At 39.6% G+C, this 14693-nt stretch overlaps 1 protein-coding gene across 8 annotated transcripts in view; it reads left to right on the forward strand.

Annotated features, from left to right (window-relative positions):
• The window catches only part of ZDHHC20 (zinc finger DHHC-type palmitoyltransferase 20), a 68309-nt gene that overhangs the window by 1532 nt on the left and 52084 nt on the right, over nt 1-14693 (forward strand). The window lies entirely within an intron of this gene.

The raw sequence follows: 14693 nt of genomic DNA on the forward strand, positions 1-14693 counted from the left end.
ACATAGGGCCTGCATTTCCTGCTTCTAAGTTATCAGACTTTAGCTGTTTTCATAATCACAGACCATCCTTCTGAGAAATATCAGTGTATAACTTTTAGGAGCTGTAAAGTGAGTGGGGGAAGTGTGAGTTTAACTTATAATGCTGTTTCAATAATGTTTTCAGAATTTCCTCAGTTTCTGGTGTTCTTTTTCAAACTCGAGGGGGAAAATGGTAATTGTATCTTTGCATGTGTTAACTTATTTAATTCTTATATTCACAAAAGTTAAGTGATTTGAGCAGGGTCATACAACTAGTAAATAGCATAACCAGAATTGTAACTCAAGTGGTTTGGCTCCAGAGACCATGCGTTTGTATTTAACTACTATGCAAGACCAGTGTACTTGATTACACAGATCTAGAGCTCGGGGCAGATTTCAGTCTTATCTATAATTATTTAAATTAGGTAATTTTTTCCTGAAAGGTAGTAGCTGAAGGTTCCTAAATATTTCAGACAGTAAAAATGCATGGCCCACTGTAGGACATATGAAAAAATATATTGTTTATGAGAGGCCCTTGTTCCAGCCCAGCCACTATAACTTCTTAATTTTGTAATTCCATACATACACACCCATATATACACACACACGTAGAAATATAGTCAGCAGCTCCTATTACTGGTAGGAATAATGTTGAGGATAAAATTGAGTAAGAAATAATGAATCTGAGATGGTCATCTCACTGGGGTGATAAGCAGAGAAGTGATGATGGAGTAATTAGTAATATTGGTCCTTGATTTTAAATTAAACTGAAATTCTTTGATTTTTCCTCAAGGCTAATATTTAAACATGAGTTTAGCTATGGGTGGATTGACCAACTTTTCCAGTTTGGTCAAGCTGGTTATTTTGGGGGAAAGTGCTAGTACAGGTTCCTAGAGTTTTATCAGGTCATTTGGAGCTTTTAGTAGAAGTGTACCTCTTATTTGGCACTTGGAGAATCTGAGAGCTTAAAGAGATTTTAAAGATGATTTAATTCAATCCCTTTATTTTACTTCTAAGAAAACTATTACTTGGAAGAGCTGTATGGTTTGTCCAAGGATGGATATGCCTTTTATCTTTTTTTCAGAGAGAATATGTAGGATAGAGCGGTAACCTCTGTGTCTATATAGCTAATAATTCCTACGTCTCCTGCGTAATTTCTTCAGATTTAGAAAGACAAGATAAATAGCTTAAACATCAACACTGAGCACACTGTCTTGACACAGTTGATTCCAGTGTATTTTATTGATTTCAAAAGAACCAGCTTTTGAATTCACCTGTTTTTCTCTGTTGTTTTTCTGTTTTCTATTTCACTGACTTCTTATCTGATATTATTTCCCTTTCTCTTTTACTTTGGGTTTAACTTGCTCTTTTTCTAGTTTCTGAATATGTAAATTGAAGTAATTGGTTTGAGCCCTTTCTTAGGTGTTTACTCATATATATTTACCCCTAAGTACTGCTTTATTCACATCCATGAATGTTGTATTTTCATTTAAATTCACTTCAAATTATTTTCTAATGTCATTTTTCATTTCATCTTTGACCCATGGATTATTTTCTAAGTATGCTGTTTAGTTTGCAATTACTTGGGGATTTTTCAGATCTCTTTTCATTACTGATTTCAAGTTTAACTCCATGTGGTCAGAGAACATACCTTGTGTGACTTGTCCTTAAAATGTATTCAGGCTTGTTTTATGGCCCAGAATGTGGTCTGTCTTGGATGTGTTCCATGTGCACTTGAGAAGAATGTGCTCTGTATTCAGCAGTGTATTTTGCTGTGTGTTGTCGGGTATTCTGTTGCATCATAATGCTCCATAGATGCCAGTTAAGGCAGGTTGGTTGCTAGTGTTGTCCAGATCTCCTGTGTTCTTGCTGATCTTCTGTTTGTTCTACCAGTTAACGATAGAGGTATAACAATAATTGGATTTGTCTGTTTCACCTTGTCATTCTCTCCGGTTTGTGTTCATGTATTTTGCAACTCTGTGATTAGGCACATAAAGTGTTGGGGTTGTGTCCTCTTCATGAATTGACCCTTTATCATTATGAAGTGACTTTCTTATCCTTTGTGACATTATTTGCTTTGAATTCCACTTTGGCAGATATTAACACATCCACTAATCTTTCTTTTGATTAGTATTAGCGTGGTATGTCCTTTTACTTTCACCTGTTTACTTTAATCTTTATATTTAAAATGCATCTCTTGTAAGCAGCATATAGTTAGTTGGGTCTTGCTTTTTTAATCCAGTCCGAAAATCTCTGCCCTTTCTTTTCTTTTTTTAAATTGAGATATAATTGAAATATAACATTCGTTTCAGGTGTCCAGCATCATGAGTCAATACATGTATATGTTGCAAAATGACCACCACAAGATTAGTTAACATCCATCACAACACATAGTTACAAGTGTTTATCCCTTGTGATGCAAACTTTTAAAATTTACTCTCAGCAACTTTCAAATATAACGGTAGTCACTGTGCTGTACAGTATCTGCCTTTTAATTGGCCTGTTTTGACCATTTGCATTTGATGTGATTGTTGATGTGGGTAGCTTAAGTCTTATCATTTGCTTTTTAAAAAATCTGTCCTGTCTGTGCTTTTTTCCCTTTTGCTCCTCCTCCAGCCTTCTTTTGAATTAATAAATTTTCAAAAGATTTTAAATTATTCTGTATGATTCTGTTTTCTCTCCTTTGTTGGCTTATTAGCTTTAACTGTTATTTTAGTGATTTAAAGTTTACAGCATGTGTTTAATTTGTCATAATCTACCTTCCATTGATAGAACAGTTCACATGAAGTACCCTATAAAAGCATTGTTCCATTTCTCCCCTCCTACCCTTTATGCTGTTGTTGTTATGCATTTTATATGCTATGAAACTAACACTGTATTACTATTTTTTTATATAAATTTATTTATTTATTGGCTGCATTGGGTCTTCATTGCTGCATGTGGGCTTTCTCTAGTTGTGGCGAGCGGGGGCTACTCTTTGTTGTGGTGCGAGGGCTTCTCAGTGCTGTGGCTTTTCTTTCTGAGGAGCACAGGCTCTAGGCGGTCAGGCTTCAGTAGTTGTGGCAAGTGAGCTCTGTAGCTGTGGCGCACAGGCTTAGTTGCTCGGAGGTATGTGGGATATTCCCAGACCAGGGCTCGAACCCTTGTCCCCTGCATTGGCAGGTGGATTCTTAACCACTGTGCCACCAGGGAAGTCCCATATATTGCTGTTATTTTGTTTAGACAGTTTATTCTCTTTTATCAATATTTATTTTTTTAAAAGGAATCTTTTTTTTTAATAAATTTATTTATTTATTTATTGGCTGCATTGGGTCTTCTTTGCTGCACATGGGCTTTCTCTAGTTGCTGCGAGCGGGGGCTACTCTTCATTGTGGTGGGCAAGCTCCTCATTGTAGTGGCTTCTCTTGTGGAGCATGGGCCCTAGGCACGTGGGCTTCAATAGTTGCGGCACATGGGCTCAGTAGTTGTGGCTCAGTGGCTCTAGAGCACAGGCTCAATAGTTGTGGCGCACGGGCTTAGTTACTCTGGCATGTGGAATCTTCCCAGGGCAGGGCTCGAACCCTTGTCCCCTGCATTGGCAGGTGGATTCTTTACCTCTGCGCCACCTAGGAAGTCCCTATCAATATTTAAATAAGTAAACAAATCTTATATGTTTATCTATGTAGTTACCATTTCTGGTATACTTCATTCTTTTTTATAGATCTGTATTTCTAACTGGTGTCATTTTCTTCTGCCTGAGGGCTTCCTTTATCATTTATTGTAACACAGGTCAGTTGGTGATAAATTTTTTCAGCTTTTGTATGTCTGAAAAAGTTTTTATTTTGCCTTTTTTTATGGAGGTATAATTTACATACCATAAAATTTATTAATTCGCAGTGACTTTTAGAAAACTTACTAAGTTACACAGTTATCACCCCAGTCAGATCCTTGTGCCCATCTGTGATTAGTTCCTGTTCCCACCCCCATTGCCAGGCGACCACTCGAGTCCTGTTCTCTGTGCCTTTTCTGGATATCTCATGTAAATGAGGTCAAACAGTAAGTGGTCTTTGGTGTCTTCTGCATGTTTTTGAGGTTTATCTGTATTGTAGCATATATCAGTATTTCTCCCTTTATGCAGTTTTATTTAAGAATATATTTCTAGTAAGTCCACAAATCACTTGTGCGTTGAATTAGAATGTAAATAAAAACCATGCACTTTATTATGTTTAAGTATTTTAAAAATCCTGCTTTTAAGATTTATAAAAAGATTTATTGGGTCCTAGTCATCTTTGTATCCACTAGAGAATCTAGTTACTAAGTAGACTTTCAATAAATATGTGTTGAATTGAATAGAATCATACTCCTATAAACTCACTTGAATCGTGTTTGAATGTGTTGAACAAACATCCACAGTAACAATTAAAGTATAATTACCAGCATATATTTCAACATCCTTTGGGGTTAAAGGCTCTGTGATATTGCTTATTGGTTCTGCAGTCTCTGTTTTAGATTTTGAAACGATGATTCTTTGAAATTATGCTGATATTGTTTTTTAAAAATGTGGCTCCTTAAATCTCATCCCCAATAGATGACATAATTATAGGAAAAGTTAAGACATGAATTAAAAATATTTATTTGTTTATTTATCTATTTTTGGGCTGCATTGGATCTTTGTTGCTGCACATGGGCTTCCTCTAGTTGTGGCAAGCAAGGGTTTCATTGCAGTGTTCGGGCTTCTCATTGCAATGGCTTCTTTTGTTGCAAGGATGGGCTCTAGGTGAGAGGGCTTCGGTAGTTGTGGCACACAGGCTTAGTTGTTCCGTGGCGTGTGGGATCTTCCCAGACCAGGGATTGAACCTGTGTTCCCTGCATTGGCAGGCGGACTCTCAACCACTGTGCCACCAGGGAAGTCCCTAGAGTATTTTTTAAAACCTTTTAATTTTGTTATTTCATATCTGTTTTCAGAGCTGGAATGTAATAATTTTCTATATAACTTGCCTTTTGCAAGCTGTTGTTAAAAAGCTACAGTGTTCTGCAAACTTCATTATTTGCATTCTTCATTACCCTGACCTTTTTCTTTTCTTTTCTTGAATAAAAATTTTTTTTCTTAAGACTACTAGTGATTTAATCTGTCATGGTGTCATTTTCTTTTGATACCAGAAAGCAGACTGGTCTGAGAGAACTTTATAAATAATATCCCCAAAATCCCAAGCCCAAACGAACAAAAAGAGCTTTTATATTTTCTTCCATATACACTGAACCTTCTTTGGGCCTCTACTGCTTTCTTGTAAGTCAGGGAATATGGAAGAGGTGCCAGACAACTTAGGAAGCAGGTCAGGCTATTTGGAGGAACAACATCATGCCCTAGTCATGCAGGTAAAACTTTTTCTTCTGGTCACTTCCACTTTATGGCAAAGAAGACATCGAGTGCTAAACTCTAGCCTCTAATGTCAGTTTACTTGACATCTCTGCTCAGGTACCTTATAAGCATCTCAGACTTATCCTCCAGAACAAAAACTCTTTTGCGTTTTTTTCTTTCTCCTGAATTGTTCCTCCTGTCTTAGCTCAGTAAATAGCAGTTTCATCCTTTTAGTTCCCTGGTTGAAAAGTCATTCTACATCCCATTAATCAGCAAATCCTGTCATTAAGTGTACCAAAATCCAGTTGCTTCTCACTACCACCCCTGCAGCTATATTCTTTCAGGCCACCATGACCTCTGTCTTGTGTAGTAGACTGAAAAACATGGCCACAGTAATTAGCACTTCCTCCCAAGAGGTGGAGTCTGTTTACCCACCCAGTGAACCTGGGCTGGCTTTGTACTAGTTTTGACTGGTAGAACATGGTGGGAGTGATGTGTGAGATCTGGAGTATAGGCTTCAAGACCACATGCATCTTACACTTTAACTCTTTTGGAACGTTCTGGTCGCCATGTAAGGGAGTCCAGGCTAGACCATATGGAGAGAGATGCCCAAGCGAGATGAGTTAAGCACCAAAGCCCCTGATGTGTGGATGAGCTTCTGCCCCAGTTGAGCTGCCTGCGGACCGCAGCTAGTAGCAACAGGCCAGCTGATCACAGCCCCAACTGCTGACCCACACATTTGCAGGAAATAATAAATACTGATTGTTTAAAGTCAGTAAGTTTGAGGGACTTCCCTGGTGGTCCAGTGGTTACGACTTCACACTTCTACTGCAGGGGGTATGGGTTCAATCCCTGGTTGGGGAACTAAGGTCCTGTCGGCTGCCGTGGCCAAAAAGTAATAAAGTCACTAAGTTTGAGGTGGTTTGTTCTGCCTCGTTATCACTTGCATTACTGTAGCACCCTTTATCTTGTCTCTCCCTCCTCACTTAACCCTTAATCTTCTCCCTCTGTACCGTCTTCTACGAAGCAGCCAGAATAATCCCTTTAAAATTAATACCAGATTTGTCACTCCTCTAATGAAAACCTTGGCTGGCTTCCTCTCTTGTTCACCGGAACTCCTAATGTCCTTACCATGGCCTCTTCCCCTCATTACTTCTCTGGCGTAATTTCCTTTCCACTCTTCCTTTGAGTTCTGCAGCTGCCACACTGGCCTCCTTGCGATCCCTTTTTACTGGTTGAATGATCTTAATAACTTATTTAGCCTCTATGAGTTTGTTCCTGTGCTGTAAAATGGGGTAATGCCTGTCTTACAAAATCAGGTGATACTCTTAGCAGGGTAGGCTTTCAGATGTCATTGGGGTTGGGAGAAGATGTGAATAGCCACTAGCAAACTTTTTCTTGCCTTCCCTTTTTGGGGCAGGAAATGTTTTTGTTTTTGTTTTTTAATTCTTAGAATTGTGTCCCTCCCCACACCCACACAGTCTTAAGGGAGTGAAGGAGTGCATTCTCAGTTTCTGAAAAACTGGCTGTAGTTGAAGATCATATTGCAAAAATAGTTTCCTGTTTTGTTATGAGCTGTTGGTAGTGTCAGGGGTGTGCCTGTGGGAGAATTGTTGCCAAGGGAAGGGAGCCCTCCACACCATCATCATGTGGGACCTTAAGAAGATTAATATCTGATGCTACTCGTGTAAGCATATAAGCTGCACAGATTTAGACATTGCTGAAATATGCAGCACATCTTCTTGAGCAGATGGGCACCTACGCTTAAATAACTGACATCGTCACAAATAGAGGTGATTATGGTTTTGTGAAGAATAGGTTTCTCTAAGACAGAGATCTGTAAGTCTTGATGATGAGATTTTTTTAAATTGTTTTAAAAACATTTCTGTTCTCTGTGTTCTTTCACTCTTCCCACAGGTTCATTATACTCACTGATGTGAACTTTGGCCCAGCCAGTTGGACTCATAGGAGGAATAGTTTTTATTAACATACTAACTGAACAAACATGAGCTTATTCAATGTGAAGTCTTCAGGGAAGCTTTTTAAACTGAATGCAGGGAGAGGATGTCATGAGTCCCTGAAGGAAGAAAGAGCAGCGCACGGAAGTGTTAACCGTGTGTGTCACTGTGTGAGTGCTGAGGAGGAGGGGGGCATGGCTGTGGCAGGTACCACGGATGCGTGTGCGTGGGCCTCCTCGCAGCATGCTTCCCCCACCCTCCGCACAGCCGGGCGAGTCTTCTAAAGCCCAGGCAAGATGCCTGCTCCGCTGCGTGCTCTGGTGGCCTCCTCCTTTGCGCCTCGTGAAAGCCAGGCTCCTCCTGTAGCCTGTCAGGCCCTGAGCGCCTCGGCCTGCCCCGGCTTCTGATGCTTCTCACTCAGCGCCTCCTTAGCTTGTTCTGCGTCAGCGAACCAGGCCTCCGTGCATCTCTCAGGCCGTGCCTGGTCCCACCTGAGAACCTGTGTACTTACAGTTCCTTTTGCCTAGAATGCTTTCCCCCCAGATTCCCACGTGCTTAGCTCTCTCACTTCATCTAGATTTCTGTTGAGGTATTCCCCCATCAAAGAGGCTTTCCCGACTACTCTGTATAAAATACGTACTTCCTCTTTCACTTTCTCCTTACCCTGTTTTGTTTTCTCGTAGCACTTATTAAATGCTTGACGTGTAGTCATTTGTGTATCTCTCCTGATCAGTGTGTTCTGGAAGTAGAGCATATTCACTGCTCTACTTCCAGAACCTAAAACAGGTCCTGTGTAATATGTACTCAGCAGGTTCATTGAGTGAATTGATTGTGTTGCTGCCACTTCCCGTTCCAGTACAAGAGGGAGAAGTGCAGTGTATTCACATAGTAGGTAATACACAATTTCAAATACACATACTTTCCTGGCCTTAAAAGCTTCTCTCTGTTTATTTCAACCTAAATAAAATGTGAATTTTGTTTAAAAAAAAACCCTGTATGTTATTTTAGTAGTGTAACAAACATTGAATGCTTACAGCGTTTCAGTGTTGACTCTGGGGTTGACTGGGAATTCAAAAATCTATAAAGGCACATTGTCAGATTCATTTGGACTTTGTATAGTAGTCTCTATCGTTACTGTCACCATGCTTATTTGCATATTACATGTTTTAAGCCCTTCTGTAAATAAGTATGGAACTTTGTTTAATCCAGTATTTTTCTAAGTTCTTTTTGCCATAGAATTCTTTTTTTCATGAAACATCTCTTTAAATCCTTTTAGGGACTTCCCTGGTGGTTCAGTGGTTAAGAATCCACCTGCCAATGCAGGGAACATGGGTTTGATCCCTGGTTCGGGAAGACCCCACATGCTGTGGAGCAACTAAGCCCGTGCGCCAGAACTACTGAGTCTGTGCTCTAGAGCCCAAGTGCCACAGTTACTGAAGCCCCCACGCCTAGAGCCTGTACTCTACAAGAGAAAACACGGCAATGAGAAGCCCATGCACTGCAACGAAGAGTAGCCCCCTCTAGCTGCAACTAAAGAAAGCCCGCACGCAACAACGAAGACCCAACACAGCCAAAAATATAAATAAATAAATAGATAATAAATAAAAATTAAAAAAAAAAAAAAGTAGCCCCTGCTCACTGCAGCTAGAGAAAGCCCAGGCACAGCAACGAAGACCCAATGTAGCCAATTAATTAATTAATATAAATAAATCCTTTTAGACTTAGTTGTTGACCTTTGGGAACAAAGCTCCTTTGGTGGTGGGGGTGGTAAGAGTTCAGGACTGAAGGTGTCTCTGAAGGAAGTGGTGTGAGTGGTGAATGTGAAGGGTAATAACTAATTCCTTCTGCTTCTGTTACTAAATTCATCATATTAGTACATTTAGGAAGAAAAATCATTACTTCTGTAGAGGCCAGAAGGATACTTGAAAAGTCCAACATCCATTCCTAATTAAAAAAAGAAAAATAATAAAATAGGAGTGAATGGATACTTTTCAAACAGAAGTGGATACATACAAATTGCTTAATCAGTTTCCACTAAAACTGGCAGTAAAGTGAATACTTATCACTGTGTGCATTGCTACATACTGAATAACATTGTAATGACGAAACCAATTACCACATTGAATCAAGAGAGAATAATTAGAAGCATAAGACATTGGAAGGGAAGAGGGAAAGCTATTTCTGTGTGCAGATGTGATAGTATATGTTGAAAAGCCAAGAGAATAACAACAGAACACCTAAACAAAAGTAATTGAGGCAGGATATAAAATTAGCAAACAGAACCCAATACTTTCTGTTTATACACAGTAATGAAAATAATGAATGATTGAAAGTATGATGGAGGGGCTTCCTAGGTGGCGCAGTTTTTGGGAGTCTGCCTGCCAGTGCAGGGGACACGGGTTCGATCCCTGCTCCAGGAGGATCCCAAATGCCACAGAGCAAGTGAGCCATGCGCCACAGCTATTGAGCCTGCACTTTAGAGGCCATGAACCACAACTATTGAGCCCATGCGCTGCAACTACTGAAGCCCAGGCGCTTAGAGCCGATGCTCCGCAACAAGAGAAGCCACGGCAATGAGGAGCCCGCGCACCACAACGAAGAGTAGCCCCCGCTTACCGCAACTAAAAGAAAGCCCGCACACAGCAAAAAAGACCCAACACAGCCAATAAAATAAATAAATAAATAAATTTATAAAAAAAAAGTATGGTGGAAGAGAAGTCTCCATTTCCAATAACATTTACTTAAGAATAAACTTAAGGACTTCCGTGGTGGTGCAGTGGTTAAGAATCTGCCTTCCAATGCAGGGGATGTGCATTCTATCCCTGGTCTGGGAAGATCCCGCATGCCTCAAAGCAGCTAAGCCCATGTGCCCCAACTACTGAGCCTGCACTCTAGAGCCTGCAAGCCACAACTACTGAATCCTGTGCACCTAGAGCCCATGCTCCACAACAAGAGAAACCACCACAGTGAGAAGCCTGTGCACCACGACGAAGAGTAGCCCCCACTAGCCGCTACTAGAGAAAGCCCACACACAGCAACAAAGACCCAGTGCAGCCAGTAAATTAATAAATAATTTTTAAAAAATTTTTTTAAAGAGAATAAACTCAAGAAAAATGCCGGGTCTATAGGAGGAAAACATTTCTGAAAAACATAAAAGTAGACGAATAAATGGAAAGACATTTCATATTTCATGTTCATGAATAGAATAACTCAGCATTACAAAGACTTCAGTTCTCCCCAAGTTAATGCATAAATCCAGTCCCGAAAGTTTGTTGTTGTTGTTTTTCTGGCACTAGGCAAGTTGATCCTAAAGGTCACACGGAAAAATAAACAAGAAAGAATGACCAGGAAATCCCTGAAAGAGTGATAAAGAGGGCAAAACCCCACCTAATTTTAAACCACAAATCTCTATAATTAAAGCTGTGAGAGCAGGGGGCGTAAATGAGAACTCTGTTTTTGTTCAGTTTTGCTATGAACCTAAAACTGCTCTAAAAAATAGTCTGTTATAAAAATTGTGTGCCAATTCTATGGTATGATGTGTGGACAGACATATTGGCCAATAGAACAGAAGAGAATGTCCAGAAATAGTAAATATAGAAATCTAGAATAAAGTAGCACCTCAAATCACAGAGAAGGTGGGACAACTGGATGGATATTTGCTAAGAGATAAAACTGGGTCCATATCTCACACTGTATTCCAGGATAAACTACAAATGGGTAAAATCTTATTTTTTTTTCTTTCTCTATTTTATACTTTTTATTTTAAAATAATTTTAGACTTGTGAACAATAGTACAAAGAATTTCCATGTGTCCTTCACCCAGATTCCCTAAAGGTTATCATTTGCTACATGCTTTATCATTTATTCATTCTGTCTCTGAAATATTTGAGAGTAAGTTGCAGACCTAATGTCCCTTTACTTATAAATATGTCAGTGTTATGTTCTAAGAACAAGAATGTCTTAGTATGTTCAGGGTTCTTTAACAGAATACCATAGACTTATGTGGTGGCTTATAAACAATGGAAATTGATTTCTTACACTTATGGAGGCTGGAAGTCCAAGATCAAGGTGCCAGCAGGGGTCTGGTGAGGGCCCACTTCTTGGTTCCATCTTTTCATTGTATTATCACATGACAGAAGGAGTGAGGAATCTCTCTCTTATTAGGGCACTAATCCCAGTCATGAGAGCCTCACTCTCATGCTGTAATCACTTCCCAAAGGCCCCACCTTCAAGTACTGTCACACTGGACATTAGGATTTATTTTTAATTAATTAATTAATTAATTTTATTGGCTGTGTTCGGTCTTTGTTGCTGTGCGCAGGCTTTCTTTAGTTGCGGCAAGTGGGGGCTACTCTTCATTGTGGTGCATGGGATCCTCATTGCCGTGGCTTCTCTTGTTGTGGAGCATGGGCTCTAGGTGCGTGGGTTTCAGTAGTTGCAGTGCATGGGCTCAATAGTTGTGGCTCACGGGCTCTAAAGCACAGGCTTAGTAGTTGTGGCACACAGGCTTAATTACTCCACAGCACGTGGGATCTTCCTGGAGCAGGGATCGAATCCATGTCCCCTGCATTGGCAGGCGGATTCTTAACCGCTGCGCCATGTAGGAAGGCCTGGGCATTAGGATTTAACGTGAATTTTGGGAGAACACAAACTTTCAGTCTGTAGCAAAGAACATGCTCTTATATAATCAGAGTACAGATATCAAGATCAGGAAATGAGCATGGTAAAATGCTGCTCTCTGATCTGTGAGCCTTACTGGGACTTCTCCAGTTGTCCCACTAAACCCTAGTTGTGCTCCACAGGCCAGGCCAGGCGCACACATTGCACTTAGCTGTCAGGTCTCTGCAGTGGCCTTTGATCTGGAAGAGCTCCTCAGTCTTGCTTTGTGTTTCATGACCATGACATTTTTGAAAAGTGCAGGCTTCTTGTGTAGAATGTCCCTCATGTATACATATTTAGCACAAATACCACAAAAGTAATGCTGTGTCATTAATTGTACTACCTCGGGGACTATTTACTTTGGTCACCACTTAAGGTGCTGTCTGCCAAGTTTCTCCATTCTGTAAAGGTACACTTTTTCCTAGTAATTAGTAAGTATTCTGGTAGACCCAGACAACCCACACATCCCTCTTTGAGGAAGGACTTGCTCAGTTGTGGCAAGTGTGGTCAGCAAACACCTTCCAGCTGTCAGCTCTTTCAGTGTGACTCAGCTCACCCAAGGTCACACCCTTCCTGGGCAGTGGCATCCAGTGCTGAGTGGAAGGGGCGGACTTCTTCATAGCTCCCTGCCTGTGGCCAAAACCTGTGCTGTAGTGAGATGTCTCCCTCTGCCCAATTCTGCTTCCCCCACTTCCTTTCACATATGTGGATCCCTAGTGAGCATCTTGTATGCAGACTCTGTCTCAGCACCTGATTGCAGAGAACCCAATCTAAGACAAGTATATTTGTGGGAAAATCTGTTCATGATTACTTGTACTTACTCTTTTTTAGTCTCTATTGAGGATTCTTGCTTGAAACAATTACTGTGGTTGCCAAATGGTGATTTTTTTTAATTCTGTGATTTCTTCTACATTTAATAGCTAGAATTCTACTGAGAGGAAGCGCTTTCCCTCCTCCCCATGTATTTATTCATTCACTCATTTATTTCATCATGCTCTCATGAACTCTTATTTTATGGGTTATAATCTATCGTTTATCTTGTTGCTCAAATTGTCCCAGATTTAGCCATTTAGGAGCCCTTTCAGTTTGGTTTCTGTGTCCTTTAGACATGTCCCCATCATTTTTCTTTCCTTACTTTCTGGCACCATGAGATTTTTTTCAGGCTTATCTGATACTTTTCCTGCCTCTGAAATCTCCCATTTCAAAATGGACCAAATCTGAATGTAAAAGATAAGAACCTTCCAATACTAGGAAAAAACATGCGTGGATGATCTTATAACCAGGGAGTGAGGAAAGCCTGATTTAAAAAAAAAAAAATGGATGCAACATAAACAGATAGTTCACAGGGGAAAAAATGAAAATGGCTTATAAACATGAAAAGATTCTTACCCTCACTTATTTAATGCAAAGTAAAATTACCCTATAATATCAAAAGTCTGAAAATACTTTATTGTAGAGAAATAAGCAGCCTCATGCATTGCTTGTAGGAGTATCAAAATGGTACAACCCCTGTAACGGATTTTGGAGAAAGCAGACAGATTTGCTTTTGGTCCAGTAATCCCACTGTTAGAAATCTACACTGAAGATAAACTTCCACAAGTAAACAACACATGCGTAGGGTTATTCATTGCTGCACTGTTTGTAACAGCAGAAGATTGGAGACAACCCAGATGGCTGTCAATAGAGGCCTGGTTGTATAACTGGAACACCCACACAATGGAATACCATGCAGTGCTTTAAGAAGCAAACAATGGTTGTCTCTGTACTAAAGTGTAGTGATTTCTAGGGTATAAGTGAAAAAAGCAAGATATAGACCAGGATATATAAAGGAAGAAATTAGAAATACATACTTGCTTATTTTGCTAAAAGAAATAGTGGAAGGATAAGAGAGACACTAAAAAAAATGATTACCCGGGGTGAGGGAGTGAGGAATGAAAGCAAGGCCTTTCTGAGTACCTTTTTATGTAGTTCTGACTTAAACATTTATATTTGTTAAGTACCCAAAATAAAATTAAAACAAAGAGGGGGTAAAAGCAAACTGTAAAGTTTGAAATCACAAAACAAATGAACTTAATTTTATAAAGTTGGTACTATAACTACACAGAAGAAAGAATTATTTCAAGTGAGTTTTGAACTTCGTACTTTTTAGTTGGATATAGTTTAAAGCCAAAACACTGCAAAGAAATCTTAATCTAGTGTGCAGTTTCTAAACTATTTTATGTATGTTTTAGGATAAACTGAATAAATGAGTAAATTACTTAGGAACTAACATTTTCATTATGAAAGTGAAGAGATACAAATATAATGCCAAAGAAATTAAGAAAAAACTCTTTAATGTTCTATTTGAAATGGAAATATCAACATGAATATAAATATAAATGTATAATACTATTTCTGTAACCCAAATGGCCTAAAAGCAATGAAACTCCAGTAGCTGTGAGCACCCTGAGAATTCAAAACTTGGTTTCTACATATCGTTAAAAGGAACCAATGACCATTGAAGAAATGGCTAATGTCAGGTCCAGGGGAGGAAAATGTAAAGTGATCCTGGGACGTCTTGTGCTGTACAAGGAAGTGCTCAGAGACGAATGGGAATGATTCAAGAGGCCACAGGAGTCGGTTGGAAGAAGCTTAGCCAAGTTGAGACGCTTTGAATATAAGAAATAATGAGTGTAGTTGATGATGACGCAGTGAGTAAATAAAATCTGTGTCTGTATTGA

Source organism: Hippopotamus amphibius, chromosome 14 (assembly GCF_030028045.1).
Source record: "Hippopotamus amphibius kiboko isolate mHipAmp2 chromosome 14, mHipAmp2.hap2, whole genome shotgun sequence".
NCBI lineage: Eukaryota > Metazoa > Chordata > Mammalia > Artiodactyla > Hippopotamidae > Hippopotamus > Hippopotamus amphibius.